Source organism: Vidua chalybeata, chromosome 14, assembly GCF_026979565.1.
Source record: "Vidua chalybeata isolate OUT-0048 chromosome 14, bVidCha1 merged haplotype, whole genome shotgun sequence".
NCBI classification, from domain to species: domain Eukaryota; kingdom Metazoa; phylum Chordata; class Aves; order Passeriformes; family Viduidae; genus Vidua; species Vidua chalybeata.
The window spans coordinates 8,562,450-8,580,320 of NC_071543.1; the positions used below are offsets into that span (position 1 = coordinate 8,562,450).

A 17,871-nucleotide genomic window follows, 5' to 3' on the forward strand; every position below is an offset into this window, starting at 1 on the left:
TGCCTGTCTTTAAAATATAGGAAGGGCAAGTCTTGCAACTGTTAAATGTCTTGTCCAAGAATCACAGGGGACCCAGAGTCCAAAAAGGAATATGTACATTGAAAGACTGAAATTCAAATTCAGATTTCTTCCAAAAGTTGAAAAGCATTTAGATTCACCTTCACTGAGGAAGAGTGGAGGGATCACAAGCACTCATGGGAATTTCTCACTGGCTTTCCCCAAAGCCTAAAATGGGAGCTGCTGCTGATTTCTAGTCATTTAACCATGGATGAGTTCAAATGATCTGAACATGAGACAACCTACAGACACATTTCAGTGATTGCCTGTGGCAGCTCCATAATACCCAGGAGTCTGACTGGTAGCTCACAGAGCCCTGATCCTTTGCAAAAGACAGCAATTTTCAAGAAGATGCTAAAAAACACTGCCATCCTGCTGAGTAAGTCAGAACCTGCATGATCCTGTATTTTTACCACAGTATCCTCTAATTCCCTCTCATCTATCAACACCAAAGTCCTTTCCCTGGCATTTAAAGCTCCCTCAGCTAATATGTATTTTTGCTTTGTTACATTCACTTTTTGCTAATTTAAAAAATGACAGAACTACATTCCTGGAGGGTGAAATGCTCAGTTTGACCAGAGAACAGGAGCCAAGAACACAAATTCTATATCAACATGTGGCCCTTTAATCTTGAGATGAAGGGCTGAGATTACCAGTTACAGAATGGGTATAGCTCATAGCAAAAGATTACAACCATTACCCTGTTTTACAGAGGATTCTGAACAGCAGGAGTGTTTATGTTTGACTATTACCCACCTGGGGCTCATTCCACTCAAACCAGAGGTTCCCCAGCACTATTCCTGCAGGCCCTCCAGGGTTACTCTCCTGTGAAGGTAATAGATGGCACCTGTCAGCTGCTGACTTTGCTTCTAACCCATTGCTCCTGGAGAACAGCACTGCCTCTTCAGGGGAACTGAACGCAGAAAACAAAATCTGCTTTGGTTTGATGTTTTAAATTAGAGTGGGAAAAAGAAGCTCTTACTTACAGTGCTCAGCTAAGAGGAGAGAACAGCAGTCACTTTGCTCTGGGTGGAGAAAAGACTCCTATCTTGAGATAAAATGGAAGGGGCCACTACCAGGAGCTGTGTGTTAAGACTTTGTGAGTCAAGCCTGTGTACATTGAAATGCATTCAGAAATGTTCCCTTTCAAGCAGCTCCCATGTATTCAGTCTCTAAATAGAAGTGTCAATCATTAAAAAATGAAGCCCAGAGGCAAACCCCAAGCAAGGCAGCATCATCCAAACAAAGCACCGCCAGGATATTTAGGAGTTGCTTCTGTTGGTCTGAAACCTAATTAAAAACTTCCTGTAGAATTCCGTGTTTTGCTTGACAAAGCTCAGCAGTGTTCCAACTGCTGTCTTCCTGAAATAAGCTAAATCTGTAATTGTGTGACAACACTAAACCCAGTCTGACCCAGAGATTTATAAAGCTCTCTAGTTCAGTATCACAAGCTGACATCTGAGGATGAAGAGAAGCGTGTAGTTAAAGATTCCAACAAGTGCAGTGAAAGAGTTGCTTTAAGCCTCTAAATCCATCATTAGGTTGTTTTTCAAATGCACAGTACAGTTTGCTTGCTTATTGCACAGCCTTGTTTGTGGTTTAAAAAATATTTATAAGCTTTTGTGGAGTGTTTGGAACCTAAAAGCTAATTAATGAACTCACTGTTATTTTTAATCTTGTAGAGAGTGAAAGTCTGTAAGGTAACAAAAATATACACTCTTCTGAGGAGAGCACATGGCTTGTCACTTCAAAGTAACTTGGTCAGAAATATGCCTAACCCTCTGTATTCAGTCCCCAGAATGAGCACAGTTTATTATCAAAAAGCACAATTCGATTTCCTTGTAAAGGGTCTAGAATGGTCTTTATTTTTATACTGTCCCTTGTCTCACTTCAGAAAGATCTATTTTCCTTTTAGCCATTCAAAAGCCAGAGTTTCCTAAAGCAAAATCCTTGTCCAAAAAACTTTCCTCTTTCTGGGGGAAAAAAAAAAAAAAAAAAGAAAAACAAGCACTGAAGTGAGATGAAGCACCCAGCCACTGCTCCTGTCCTGCCATGGAGGATGCTCCCATGCCTCTGCCTGCCTGTGCACTGCTCTGGCCTCCTCACAGGCAGGGAGGGTGGGGAGGAGATCCAGCCTCTCTGGCAGACACAGACCATGGAGGAAGTTTTCTTATCCTGTATTGCTTTGGGAAACTGAAGCCTGCTGCAGTCAAAAGGATTTGTTTGTGTGCAACACCTTGCAATAGAACTGTGACACCTGTACCCACAGCAGTGTGTATTTAGTCACCGAGTTCCATGTGAAATTGATGTGAATGTAAGCATCTGGACACATTTGTGGATCTGGCTCAGGTTTTTGAGGTTGACAGGAGCACTCTTCTGATCTTCCCTACCTTCTGACCTGAGGAAAAAAAGAAAAGCAGAGAAACAGCTGTTCATGATGCAGCCCCAGACCTCCTGGGGATGCTGGTGGAGCATCCACATGCTCTGGGATTAGGCTGCCTTGGATTGTGCTGGACCAGGACGATGGGAGTGCTGCAGGGAGTTTTGTTGCAGAGGCAGGGCATGGTTCTGCAGCTGTTGTGGTGTTAATACACGTGGTAAATTTAAACACCTGGTGTGCAGGGCAGCTGAGCTCCACAAGTGCCCTGATGAATGCAGGATAAAGAATGACTTTCTAACATAAAGTGCCACCATCAGAGAATCCATTTCTGCTCTGTGGCTCAAGTGTCAAAGCCAAAGCAAGCTCTCCCCTGTGTGGTAAATCACAGTAAAATGGTTCTGCCTTTGTACCATTGCTGTTCCCTTGGAATTTCATTGACTGTATAACCTTTTCCCTGCATATCATTAACTCTCCTTATATATTTTTTTCTTTTGAGCTTTCTCTTTGTCATGTAGTTTCACAATTGCAGCTAATCAAATAAAAACAAACTAAACCACAAAACAAAAACAAACCAACAAGCAAACAAAAACAACAACAAAAAAGGAAAATAAGGAAAATTCACACAGAGGATCTGGGGATTAAGCTATCAACCTTATCAGAGGGAAAGGTCTTTTTTGCATCGTTTGCAATCGTTTGCATCGTTTGCAATCGTTTGCATTTTCCTAGATTAACAATTTTCAAAATTATTAAGTGGTTTTGTTCCTTTGGTTTGGCAGCATTTGTTGTCCTTGTCTAAAATGAAAAATGCTTTCAGCTTAAGAGTGCATGGAACTGCATAATTTATATGGTGGCTGCTTGCCTTAACATGTATGATAATGTAATTTTAGGATTACTCTGCCCTATTAAAACCTGGCATAAAATTAATGCAACTGGGCTGAACTCTAGGCTTTCCATCTGCTCTGCTATCTCTGAACTGGAGGATTCAGGTGCATTAATGTTAAAAGGATGTCTTTATGCTTTCAAACACAACAGTTCATGCTGTCAAATGACTACAAGGTGACCTCATTCTTTATTTTAAAAAATAGCCTGTTTTTAAATTCTCACTGTTTCAAGGAAATTCTTGGACTCGGTGCTGACCTCAGCTGCTCCCTACTCCATGTATTGCTACAAATCTCTTTGCTTTTGGCACACTCCACTTTAGCAGAGAGACTAAAGCAGCCTGTATGTCTGAGCACTGCTATGCCTGCCTGAGTTTGACCTGGCTGTGAATCCCTTTCATTTTAATTCACATAACTGGCCCCTGGAGGGAACTGAGAAGCTGTTTCTGCATCCAGGCTCTGAAACTCAGCTGCCCTCTGAAGGAGGCTGAATTTAGTGGGGCTGTGTGGCCTTTTTCTTGGGGAGGCAGAATAATATTTGTGTATGCCATTAGTAACTCATTAATGGTTGTACAGCTGGTTTTGCCCCAGCTGCCCTTCTCCCAGCAGAAATGCCATGGGGTCCCTGGTGGCAGCTGGAGCCTGGCTCTGCCTGCTGGCAGCCAGCTTCCCAGACTGCTCTGGCACTGGCTCCTGGAGGTGGTGTATGATGGGGAATTTTCCTTGGGAAACTCTGGGTTCCCAGAAGCTGGGCAGTGCTGGAAATGCTGCAGCGTGTTAAGGTGAACAAGGTAACATGAAATGAACCAAGAGCAGCTACTTCCTTGGTGCCTGGCTTCATGAGACTTTTCCTTTTGATTCCCAGGAGCTTCCCAGAAGGTTACATGTTTACCTGGTTTTAATTCCCAGGAAGAATGAGAAGATGCTTCCTTCCCTGCTTTGCTAATAATCTCATTAGACTTGTCTTAATTATTTTCATTACACTATGGCAACACGATGATATGATGAAGTTGTGGAGCAGAGGATCCGCAATCCTGATTACAAAACAGTGTAGGAGACCAGGAGATAAACCTAAGCACTTGTTTTGTCCTGCCTCTGACTTGCTTGTGCCAGGCAACCAAAGTTATTCATCAGTTGATTGGGACTCAGATCCTGTAGCCCGACTGCTTTGTCACACTCCGCTGTTCAAATTCTTTGGAAGTACTTGTTATCCTTCAGGGCACTGAGTTTGCAAAGTGTAGGGAAGTAAAGGAAAATGAAATTGTCAGCAGCCTGTACATCGTGGGAGCAGCCGGGAAAGCAATAGCTCAGATGATTTCAGATGAAGTCATCTGAAAAACATATGAATCTTAATAGCGTCTAGGGTGTAACCTTTGAAAAACAACTGTCTAATCCAGTTGTACACGGCAATTTGATTCAAACGAGCTACTGAAAGCCGTGGGGCAGCCCAGCCCGGCACAGTTACATCCCTGTCACGCCTTCCCCCGCGGCACCGGGGGTTCGCAGCGGTGCAAGCCCGTGCCGGTGCCGGTGCCGGTGCCGGTGCCGGTGGCGCACTGCGCACAGCCGTGTCCCGCAGCCCGGCTCCGTGTCCTGCACACCCGCGTGTGGCCGTGTCGCCGGTCCGTGTCACGGCCGGGTATGCCCGTGCCAGGCAGGCGGTGCCCGGAGCCCCGGGCGGTGCTGCGGAGCCCCGGGCGGTGCTGGAGAGCCCCGGGCGGTGCTGCGGAGCCCCGGGCGGTGCTGCGGAGCCCCGGGCAGTGATGCGGAGCCCCGGGCGGTGCTGCGGAGCCCCCGGCGGTGCTGCGGAGCCCCGGGCAGTGATGCGGAGCCCCGGGCGGTGCTGGAGAGCCCTGGGCGGTGCTGCGGAGCCCTGGGCGGTGCTGCGGAGCCCCGGGCGGTGCTGCGGAGCCCCGGGCGGTGCCTCTCAATGAGCCCCGTGCCAGCGGCACCCCCGTGCTGCCGCAGCCTCCCCTCGCCAGCCCGGCTCCTCCTGCCTCTGCACCCGCAGAACATCCCACTCGCTGCCTCCATCTCGGTCTATAAACTACCCTGTAACTCCCACTCGCACAAGGGAAAGGCAAAAAGCCACAGGCTTGTACAGGCTTTCCCAAAGAATGAAATGGCTTTGTAAAATTATCAGAAATGCAGTTGGGATTTTTCTTTGCTCTTTTCCTTCCCAAGCACTGAGTACTGATTCTGTGCCAGAGATGATGTAAAACTCCTACTGGGTGGCCTTTTCTATAATGTTCAATAAGTGATATGTTCTTGGAGCCTCTATGAAATGCTGAAAAGCTTCCAATTCTATAAGCAGACAGCCCACAGAAAGAAAGAACAGCTTAAAACCCAGTTCAGGAACTTATCTCTCAGCACCACTGATGTGACTGGTATTTAATTAGCATCAGCTTTTCGTTTTGCCCCTTTTCATTCTGCAGGTTAACATCACCTATCCAGCTGGGACTGTTCTGGTTGGCATCCGGCACAGTCACTGCCTGTGCATAGCTAGAAAAAGCTGGTTTTGTTCATTGTGATTTTGGGAGCCAGGTCACACCCCAAATGACAACTGACCTGTAGCAGATAGATTTGAGTGGTTGTACCTTCTAGCAGTAATTACATGTAATTAGCGTGTCTTCCTGGGACAGGAAGCCCCTGACCTTCCAAAGGATCCTTTGCAGCCTTGATTTGAGTCCCGTGGTGTCAGTGAGATTCCTGCAGCCCTGGAGCACACAGCTGTGGGAGCAGGGCTGAGCCTGGCCAAGAGGATGGCACCACTGAGCATATTGCTGCAGAAAGTTGCTGTTTAGCTTCTGTGTTTCATCATTAAAATATGTCATAGATGGGAGACACTGGCCTAAGGTGCACCAGGACTGTCAAATTTATCATGACCCATGCAATAATTAATGGCTTCCCCTACCTTTTGACCTCTGGGCACAGTGGTGGTGAATAATTACATGAAAGGTCCATTTCATTTGCTCTTTCATTAAGGAAAGGCTGCTTCTATCCTGTGGATTGCAAGGAAAAAAAAATCTTAAAATAGTTCCAAGTATACACTTAAAGAGCAAAAATCAGAAGGCAAATAAATGGCTTACATAATTTTTATTTTAAAAAAAGTACAACCCTACTGAAGCACACAGTGACCTTGAATACATCATCATTATAAAGGATTAAAAAGTTATGGCAGCTTTTTGAAGTTTGGACTTTCAAGCCAATTAGGGCAATGCCTCTTCCTGATATTTCTTCTTCAACACTGTATTATTATTATTATTATTATTATTATTATTATTATTATTATTATTATTATTATTTTATATATTATATATTAATATATTGATAATATATTTTAATTAATAATAATAATAATAATATAGTTGACAGTTGCTAAGTTTGTTTGAACAATATAATCTCTTGCAGTTCAAATGCCATTCATAGGGTGCTTGTATTTTTTTGCAAATGTTTCCTGTTTTAGGACATGAACTGAACAAACAGATAATCAAATGGTGTGGGAGTTCAATACAGGGGCTGGCTCTTGACAATTAAAAAGGACTTTTTTTGTTGTGATTGAGCACAAATCCACGTGACAGTTTTTAAATACCTTTTATGTGTTATCCCTCAAGTAGCAGCTTGATTTGTACTTCCAAAGAACATCAGCAAATCTTTCCTGTTTCCTTAGAAAATTCTATTTTTGTGATCTTATTCCTGTAAGCCACACTCATCTTGTTCAGTAGTCCCTCAGGTCAAATACAGCAAAAGCAATACTTCCTCTAAGTAAATATCAGCATAATGCAGTTAGGCCTCTTTTTTCATCTTTTAATTATATAAAAGTCTGGCAGAGTCCTGGTTTATTCCATGCACGTTAAGCCTATTTTGATAGCCTTTTTCTGCAATACAAAAGCTTTATATACATTAGTAGCTTAAAACCTCCTTGGACCCTTTTGAGACAGGAATGTGCTTGGGTGTTTCAGCCTTGCTTGGATGGATGGAACCAGGGAGAAAGGAAGGGGTACCTGTTCTAAGGGGTCAGGGAAAAATATTCTGGTATTTCATAATGAGAAATCATCTTCAAACTAAGGTTCCCTTTTCCTTTTTAAAGAATTATTCTTAAGAATTGTCCTTTCTGTTTTGACTGCTTGTTAAGGCACCAGATACCAAATGCATTTTGTCCTTCAAATTTTGCCTATATAAGCAGTTTTGAAACCCATTTGAGTAGAGTTCCCACACTGATGTCTGGCAGTTCAGTTCTCTCAAGACTAGTGTTTACTTATAGTACTTCAAAAATAACTGGGAAAATGTGGACTTTTAGTTCAGAAAAGAAATTCCAAAGCTGACTATGGGCAGTGTTGATTGTGACAAGTAGACCTGAAATGCTTGTATGCTGACTCTTGTGTTGGAGCAGAGCACGGGTTCATATTGCTGAACAGCATTTCTGCTTAGATTTGCTATTTTACATGACAGATCCATGAACAAATCCAGCCTCTGCTTACCCTAAGGGCTGGAGGGTGGGTTGGAAAGGCCTGGCTCTCCAGGATGCTGGTACCCTGCTGGTACAAGCTTTCTCATAATGCAGTGCAACATGCTGTGCAGTGCTGGTGGTGAAACAGCAGCTGTGGGGAAGGCTGTGCCACTGTAGGTAATTTTATCCTTCACTTTTATTCACTGGAGTTTGCTCAGTAACCTAACTGCAGATATTCTCATTAAGCAGAGAAAAATCTGCTCCTCTTTTTGTATCTTGCAAACAGCTTTGCCTCTGTGTTATCTTTCCTTGTGTGGTCTGTGCAGCAGTGCAGTCTTTACTTAGGACATCCTGTCAGAACCAAAGAGAAATCCATTTCTTAAATGTGATTTGGACTGCAAGAGGGGCAGCAAACTCACTAATATTTAAAAGAAACATCCATATGACAGAAGATTTATTGTTTGCTTGTTTTAAAGGAATGCCAGGATGTGCTCCCAACAGGAGAGACTGAATTATGTTCTTTTACAACACAGGGCAATTTTAAAGCCAGTTAGCTGCAAACATGTATTTCTCAGGGCTTCCTGCTGACAAGAAGAAAGCACGCAGGGCTTCCAGAGGGCAGGGATGGAACAGTGTGTGAAGGGATATCAGGCAGAGTCACTTCATCATCAACAGCACATTTTGGTCTGAAAATGGTAAAGCTTTGCTGATTGTCTCTCTTTGCTAAGTTACTTTCTGCTCCATGTTGTCTTCTGCTATAAACTGGATTACTGTGTTTATTGGAAGCCAGAGATCAGATTTCTCAGGATGCTTTTGCCATGTATCTAGCCTAACTCCTCAGTTCAGCACAGCAAACCTGGAGTGACAGTGGTGGTATGAGCAGCTGCATGATATTTCCTTTTCTGTGCTGGTTTCACTCTGGCCAGAAATAAATGTATTGCAACAGTACAAAAACAACCCATGTTGGTTTATCTCATGCATGTGGAAACTCTCCCATTTCCTTTTTGAACACTGATTAGTACCAGTCTTGAGATATGGCTGGAGGTCTCAGGCCTGTAGATCTGTTTTCCCAAAGGATTTCTCTTTTCTGCAGGGAAACCTCATCTTTAGTAACCATCTCTTCTCACTAGAGAGAGGGGTCTGGACCTTGCCCCGCACCTGGTGCAGGCTCAAGCCCTTGTGTTGCTTGAGCCATGGGTGGCTGTGTGCACTTTGCCATCCCACTCTGTCACTGCTAGCTGAGATGAACGTGGCCCTACAAAAACTGTTGGCTTTGCTGTAAGCAGTTAGTAACATCTTTCCCATGACTTGGTCTACATGATTTGTAAGTCTCTCAGAAAGCTCCCTGAAACATGAGCCAATTTCTCTTTTAAAAATCTTACTACGTTAAAAGAAAAAAATCATCTTGCACTGCTGAGCAAGATGGTATCAAAAATATAGTTCTTGCTGCCAAACCAATAGGGATTTATACCTTACAGCAGAAAGGACACAGGGCCTCACTTTTTGATTAGAACAGCTCAGCTTTTCATCAGTAAAAACTGAGGTCCACAGTGCCAAATAAAATAAGGCCAGCTTCTTAACTGGTTTAAACTGGATCACCTCCATGTAATGTCACTTGACCTGTACTGAATTTTACTTGCTGAATTTTGGCTGTTACATGACTTTCCATTTCTAACCAAGTAAGACATACAGCAGGATTGCAAAGGATGTCTCTAAAGGGATATGTTGTTATTCTGCTCCTATCCAGTCCTAAATGCCCAGTTCCTGCAGATATAAGTAGGACCCTGCTCATACACACATTTATCGGGTTATTTTTTCCTCCTTTGGAGTCTGTATTTATGTTTATGGTTTGCTAGTGGAGCATTTGTCCTAGTGGAGTGGGGATTTTATCTGTTTCCTTATTCTGGCAAGCTGTAAACCAAAATTTTAACACCCAGTAAACAAAACTGAGAAGCAGTTTGTTCTCAGTAAAATATTTTTGTGATACAACAGTGGGAATTAAAATGGCATCTCCAAAGCACCATGTGTGGGAATCTGAGAGGGAGAACTGTGGGAATCCTTAAAATCAGAGGGTTTTGGTACAGCTGCAAAAGGCAGGCTTCAGAGACAGCAGAACTGTGATTAGAGCTAAGCAATAGACATAAGATTTGTCAGCAGAAAAATTATACAAGAAGTAGAAAAGTAAGGACAAATAGGACAATGGTCTGTGTATTAACACCTGGCTAGAATAACTCCTTAAGTTACAGAAAAGTATATGTAGCAAAATATTAGGAAGTTCTAAGCTTAATAATGGAGCTCTATGCATTGTATCTTAAGGCTTACAAGCAGATATTGTATTCGAAATAAGCAAGTATTATTTTAACCAAAAGTACGTGTGCTTATAGCGGTTGGATAGAACTACTGTCAATACACTTTTGCTTTGTGTGATTGGTCAAAAAACTTTTAAAGTGAGTTGTAACATTAAGTTCTTTGTCTGCTGCTAGGGATGTAAACTGCTGGCATCTTCCCATTGTCATAACCATGTAATGAGGCTGATGCTGGAAAATAAACAGCTTGAGACGTGTTCCTCAGTGGCCCCATCCCGTTGGTGATTTGTACATAGACCCCCAGCCAGAGATACCATGTTCTTCCCTTGGTGCTTTCAGTAATTTTAGCACTGCAGTCATGTAGTTGGGGTGGAAATTTTGGGGTTGCAAACATTTGAATGAAAACCCCCAATGAAATAGTTGTTGGTGATTTTGTCATGCTTCCACATTTAGTTCCTCTAGAGGAGGCCAAATCATGAAGAAACGCTGAGGGCATTAATCACACTCATATATACTTTTCAGCTATCTTTTGGCAGCCTTTTGAAAGTCATAGCTAAAAATACTGAAAACATTCTAGGCTTAATGGGATTTGAATTAAGAAAAAAGACAGCATAGAAAGAAAATCCTTAGAACAATGGGTTGTGCTGTGGCTGTACTTGCAGAGGTCCTAACTTAGGTGAGATAACAAAAGGATTGTTCATCTGAACTAGAGGTGCACCTGGCTGCCAGGTGCTCACCAAGCTACTCTGTCACTGCCTTCCTCAGCAGGACAAGATGGGATGGAGGAAAATGAGATGGAAAAAACCCATGGGTCAAGATACAGGCAGTTTAATAAAGCAAAAGCAAAGGATGCACATGGAAGTAAAGGAAAACAAAACATTTATTCTCTACTTCCCATCAGCAGGCACTGTCCAGCCACTTTGCAGGAAGCAGAGCTTTGGTACACATAGCAGTTGTTTGGGAAGACAAAGGTCATAATAATGAATGACATAGGGGCAGGCAGCAATCAGCATCTCTCTGACTCAGAAGACCTTCTGATACTTTAAGCTTAATAGCCCAAGTCTTAGACTTGAATCTGCAGTTCATTTTAGGATATGGACTATGAAAGCCTAAATAGAAATCAGCAAGTAAATCCAATTTTTTCCCATCTTTGCCTACTATTTTATGTTATTTCTGCCAATTGTTCTCCTGAGGATATTAAAAGACTGAAACGTGAGAAAAGTATAGGAGGCACAGGCTGTGGTAATAAAATGCATTTCTTCACTGATTTTACATGCTGTTGTAAAGTCCCCATGTGACTGTATTTACTCACTCTCAAGTCACGTTTTTGTCTAGCATTGAGCAGGAGTGGCCAGAAATAAACCCTACACTAAGCTCTTGTTCCTGCCTCCACTTGATGCAGAAGCATTGACTGTCTAGCAGCCAGAAATTCAAACTCTTAGTGATGTCAAAGTGTGACTGGTTTTGCTTCAGCTTTCTCTGCTGTAGAAGATGACAACTGGGGGCGGGGTGGGACAGCAGGGACAGCCAGCGTGCTGCTCCCCGTGCCTGGCCGCTGCAGGCTTTCAGGGATGTGCTGCTTTTCTCCTAACGTGGCGCTGGCACTTTGTAAATTACCCCTGGGGAATTAGAGAGTCGGGCACATTCCCTAGGTCTTCTGGAGCCTCCTGATTTTTTTCCTCCACCTAAGATTTATCTAAGGTAGCCATTACTGTGTCTTCTTGGGAGCAGTGCGCTGGTGCGAGGGAGCCGCGGAGGCACTGAGGGGGCAGCGTCACAGGCCTAGATTGAGTTACCGCGGTAAACAGCAGGGAGTAGGAGTCCCAGTAAACTGGAATTGCTGGAAATATACCTTCAAATCCTAGTTCGGAACTTAAATTTTTGCTGGTTTGGGTTAGAACAGGGACTGGGCGGGTTCACTCTTGGTTACCTGCCTGAGTTGACCACTGGAATAAGGCTCGTTCTCCAGCATCCCTCTTCCCTCCCTCCTGTCCCCAGGCACAGACCGAGGGGAGAGGAACAGGTTTTGTTTCAGAAGGAGGCAGCTTTGCCATGCTGAAGGGAAGATGGGGCGGCTGCTCTGCCTGCTCCGGCTGCGGGGCCGCTCCGAGCCCTGGGGGTGCCTTCCTGCCTACACCTCCTCTCCCAACACCTCATAACTTACGTCTGCTCTTCTAACACCTTACACCTCTCCTAACACCTTGCCTTTCCACGGCGGGTCCTGCCCTGACTGAGACAAGGGTGGCACTAATTACTTTGTCTTAATATACAATAACAGTATTCGGCAAGACTGAAAGGATCTCCAACACAGGCTGCCTACAACCCCACCGTTCCCCTCGCAGGTCCGCTGACCCCCGCCCCTGCTTCTTCCCGGGTTTTCCGTCTGGCTGCTGCCCCGGGATAGCCCCGCCCCGGGATGGATAGCCCCAGCTCAGGATGGATAGCCCGGCCCCAGGATGGATAGCCCCGCTCCTGGACGGATAGCCCCGCACCGGGATGGATAGCCCCAATCGGGATGGATAGCCCGGCCCCCGGACGGATAGCTCCGCCCCAGGATGGATAACCCCGCCCCGGGATGGATAGCCCCGATTCGGAATGATAGCCCCGCCTCGGGATAGATAGCCCCGCCCCTGGACGGATAGCCCGGCCCTGGGATGGATAGCCCGGCCCCGGGATGGATAGCCCGGCCCCGGCACAGATAGCCCGGCCCCGGCACAGATAGCCCGGCCCCGGGATGGATAGCCCGGCCCCGGCACAGATAGCCCGGCCCCGGGATGGATAGCCCGGCCCCGGGATGGATAGCCCGGCCCCGGCACAGATAGCCCGGCCCCGGGATGGATAGCCCGGCCCCGGGATGGATAGCCCGGCTCCGGGATGTACGTCCCGCTCCCGCCCCGCGCAGCTGAGGGCAGGTAAGGGCTGCGGGGCTTCGCCGTGCCGGGCACAGCCCCGCTGTGCGGGGGAGCAGGAGCGCATCCCCGGGCCGGGCTCGGTGCGAGCGCTCTATGTCCGGGTCCGTGTCCCGGGTCCGTGTCCCGGGTCCAGCCGCCGCCGGGACGCACCGCTGCCTGCGGAACCTCGCTCGCCGGCCGGGCGGCGCTTGGAGCGGGCGGAGGTGCCCTTCCTCCCCTGCCCCCGCCCCGGGCCAGCCGTGCCGCGGGTGCCCGCGGGTCCCCAGAGGGGTCCGGACTTCCCTTCCAGGCAGGGTCTGGCCTCGGGGGCACCGTGCGCTGGGCACGCGTGGCCCGGCAGCGGGTGGGAGTGTGGGGTCGAGCTGCACGGAGCAGCTGCCGGGCAGGACACGGGGACAGCCTCGGTGCCCGTGGCGGGGGCGGCAGTGCCGGTGGGGACACGGGTTACAGGTGCCCGTGTGCTCCGCGGCAGCGCTCGGGGTCAGGACGGCGCCTGGCACAGCGACAGCGGGGCCGAGCGCACGGAGGTGGCCGCGACTTTCCCAGCCCTGCAGGGCACGGCTCGGGGCTGGTTCCGCCGACCAGGCTGCCGGGGCCCTGCCTTGACATGGGGCATCATTCCCGTGGGTCTGGCCGAGGCTTTGGGCTGTTGAAATCAAAGCGTATCTTATCTTGCATTGATGAATTGCGTTATCGAAGCCTTTTGCAATTAGTCACAGAGTGGCTTTTGTCCCATCTATTAAAATTAAGTTTGTGAGGCAGCTGCTGGTTTTCAGAGGAGAGATCATAGAATCAGAATAGTTTGGGTCTGAAGATCATCTCATTCCAGCCCCCTGCCATGAGCAGGTACACCTTACTCTAGATCAAGTTGCTCAAGCCCCATCCAACCTGGCCTTGGACACTTCCAGGGATGGGGCATCCACAACTTTCCCTGTAGAGAAAATCTGGCATAAAAAACTTTCAAAAGAGGAAAGTCCTAGAAAATAAAGCGTACTTTTGATGATTTATAGCGTACTTTTTGTTATTACTTCCTCACTTTGTATTCTAAATTACTTGTAAAAACATGGAATGTGATGTGTCACTTCCCTGTGACTTCTGCTGTTTTGTCTGTATTTTCCTAGTCTCCCCTGTCCATCCTGGTTTTATTTACTTCCGTGTTCATGCTTCATTGTTGTAAATACTTGACATGGCAATAAAACCAGCATTTATTAATTTCTGCTCCTTTGCAGCCATCTCTCCAGTGTGATCAGTGCTGGTGTATAAGCTGTGGTAACCCACGGCCTATGACCTATTCGGTTCTTATGTCTTTTCTTGGATTGCTTTGGCACTGAGTCATTTTCACGTAAATGAAAATGTAAAAAATAAAAATAGTTTGCAGTGGAGCATATTCTCTCCAGTGATGCTATAGACCATTCTAGGCCCCTGCATCTCTGCCCCCTGGGCAGACCACAGGGCATGGTCAAGCAGTGGAGATCTACTGACCTGTCCCTGTGAAACTTCTGTGAGGGTATCAGCAGGCAGGAGTTCATTGGTTCTGAGGGCTGAACCCATTTCCCTTGCCTCCCTCCCTGTGGCACCTTTGGCAGAATATCTGAGAAACTGCACGTGGTGACCCAAGTTTCTGCTCTCCTGCACAATTCTGTAATTGAAGTGCAAACTTGTTTTTTTCCTCCTGAACTCATAAATTGTATCCCTTTAATGGGCCTCCATCCCTGGGAAAGGGGCAGCCCTTGCCACAGTATGGCACAACGTGGGACAAAGTGTTCATTGTACATGAGGCTCACTTTGATTGCATTTATATCAATATTGTTATCTGCACACAGAGATGTAGCAGGGGAGTGTGTGTGTTGGGGCGGGGGGGAGGAGAAAAACAAAGCAATGATGAATGTTTGCAACAAAGTTGAAAGGAGTACAAGGCTGTTCTGGGGTGTAAACAGGTGTCAGAGCCTGAGAAAAATAAGGGCTTGTTAGTGGCACTTGATTCAAAACCACGTTACTTTTTTTTTTGCAAATTAAACCTAATGGTGCAGTTCATCCTGGGGAGCCAAACCAGATGGGATTAGAAGCTCACCCAGGGAGGATGCTGCTGGGAACTGCTCTGGGTGGCTCCTTGGCTGAGCCTCCATGGCTTCAGGGCCTTCAGCCCAAGCTGTTCCCTTCTTGCAGACCTGCAGCTCCCAGGGCTGACACCACAAAGCAGAGTCACCAGTATGGAGTGTCCCTGGGCAGGCATCTTACCCTCTGCAGCATAATGTGCATTTTACACAACAGCATCATCATACAGGTGTCTCTGGACAGAATTAGAGTCATCACTGCTCATATAAAAGCTCCCAGTCTTATTCAGCTTAAGCGCCTAGAAATAAAATTAAATTGCTCAACAGTTCAGATGACCTTGTTATTTTTATCCAAAAAGTTTGTTTTCTCCACCTTCCTTCAAGATTTGCTAAGTATTCATGGAGCTGCACAGATGGAAGAAACACCTTGTCTGTGCAAGGAAGTGGTACCAGATGATCATCTGATACTGATTTTATTTTTAGTGACTTAATTAAATCAGTGCAATCTGTGTTTGGACTTCTCACTCGAGTTTGTCTAAACTTTTATGTTAAGCTGAACTAAATGACAGGCCATGTCCACATGCAGATTTGTGCTAGTTAAAGCACATCTGTTTATAGCTGTGCTTGTAGCTAATTAACCTACTGCAACTTTGTCCCGTAGAGAGAACCTACTATGAGAACTGTGGTTCTGAGTTGAAATTAGTGTAGCATCTGATTCACTTTTAATCTCCTTGTGAATTGAGGCTACCCATCTCTGGTAGCATTAGCCTCCTCATGGCTGTGGGTGATGGATGGCACCCTTCACTGGACAGACCTAGACCTTTCACCTCCCTCTAAGCATTGCAGGGGACAGACTGGAAGCAGGTGCCTTCTTGTAAGTGATGAGTGCTGCAGGGCCTCCTGTCCCACTCAGGTCACCCTGCTCCTAGAGCATATACATGGCTGCAGTGGGTGAAATAAAGACTGAGTCTGTGCTTGCATTGGAAAGCTGCATTATTTCTGGAAGGAAAGTGGCCAGTTTAAAAAAAATATTCCCATGTATGAATTTGTTTTCTCATGGAACAAGGTCTGTAAAAGCAGGGGATGTGGCAGATTCAGCAATGGGCTTACTCCCCCTGGAGTTTCCTTTCACTGTAAATCAGGTGACAAAGTAAAACAGCTTCAGTTAAAATTTTAGTGTGGTGCATTTCTAGGCCCAGCACAGACCAGTCTAGGCCTCAGCACATGTTTGGGAAGTAGAAGAGAAAAAGGTGTGAAACCCAGATCAGACATAGACCTTGAGCATCATTTTTCTCCCCTTCCATCATGGGTGGGATGACCCCAGCCTCTGGATATAGATCCTCTTTGTTTTGGCATCAATAACTAGAAACTACAGGCCAGGCAATTACTTCCTAAGAGTGTTTCTAAAACTCCTTTTCCTGGATGTTGGAGAGAATTACACCTGCCAGATAGCTCAAACGATGCTATGCACCCTGCTGTTTTACAGTTAACTCAGAACTGGAATGAAGGTATTTCAGAATCATCCAGGCGTGGCTGAGGCTTAAAAATAATCAGTGACCAGAAGGAAGGATCCCTCAGTATGCAGAGTTTCCTAAACAAACAGCACTGTTTTCCCTTGGGATTTAGCACCACGCCTCATGCCATTGAGCTCAGCAGGCATAGGAGTACAAAGGAATATGGGCCCTGCATATTTTTAACTTCACCATATTACAAAATGAGGCGGTTTTAGCATTGTGGTTTTTTTAAATAAAATGTCTTCTGATCTGGAGGGCTCCTGACCAGGGTAGGTGTTGCAAGCTCACAGTTATTGGGGCATAACAAGCAGGGTCAGGAAAGCAATTTAAGACATGTCACCACTGCAGGCAAACATGGAGAAATTATGTTTGGAAGAAAGCACAGTTGAGGTCAGCAAATATTTTTCTGGGTCAAAAATAATAGACAGAAGTTCTCATGGGTGGTTGCTTTTTTCTTTATCTTCCATTTCTGCAGTTTCTTTGTTTGAACTCAGCCAAAACTTATCTTCCACCTCCCATTTTTTTAATACTGAAAATACCTGAGTTCTGGGGATGAGTGAGTGACAAAGGAGGATAGGGAGGTGATTAATCTAATTGCTTGCAGTGTCCTAGCTTTAAGCTGTTAACTGCTCAGTTTTAGATACCATACATTTAGTTGTCCTTACCTTTTCAAGTGTAACAGCTGAGAAGATGCTTTTAGGAGTACCCATCATACCACCTGGCATCTAGAAACCCTGCTAGCAGGACAGCTGAGTTTTGAAAGGTGATATAACATGCCTGTTCTCCCTTGGCTGAGAGGGAAGCCTGGACAGCAGGATGTTTCTCTGATGGAAATGTCAGTGTGGCAGAAGCGCAGCAGGATGTCCATGAGACGCCCTGGACTGGCTCAGAGCTAAGCTGTGGGGGTGAAGGGTTGTTCCAAACTATTAAATAGGGAATGCAAATCCTTGTAGAACTCGTTTTCTTGAGGACATAAGTGCAGATTTAGAGCAAACCTCAGCACAAGCCCCTGCCCCCACCCCAAAGCCAAGTGCATTTAGTGGAGGTGTGGGAGGCTTCCCCCTCGCCTCCACCAAGGCTCTTGGGAGAGGAATGTCTGTGCTGGGAGTGAATGGGTCCAGCAGGTGACAGCAAAGTCTCTGAGGTCCTGGCATCCTCTCTGGAGATCCAGCCATCCCTGTTCACTGGGATATTAGGGGATTTCTTGGTGTCCCAGGTGGCTGTGCTTGCTTATTTGTGTTGTGGCAATCTGTAGAATTACAATGAACTACATCCTGCAAGCTCTACAAATAGTTCCCACCTATGAAATAAACAGAACTC

The 17,871-nt window shown here is 46.0% G+C and overlaps 1 protein-coding gene across 1 annotated transcript in view; it reads left to right on the plus strand.

The window, feature by feature from the left end:
* Positions 1 to 12,903: 12,903 nt before the first annotated feature.
* Positions 12,904 to 17,871, plus strand: part of LOC128795252 (synaptotagmin-like protein 4) — a 35,733-nt gene continuing 30,765 nt past the window's right edge. The window contains exon 1 of the mRNA XM_053955877.1: positions 12,904 to 12,983. The gene's annotated coding sequence lies outside the window, so the exon portion shown is untranslated. The remainder of the gene's footprint in view (positions 12,984 to 17,871) is intronic.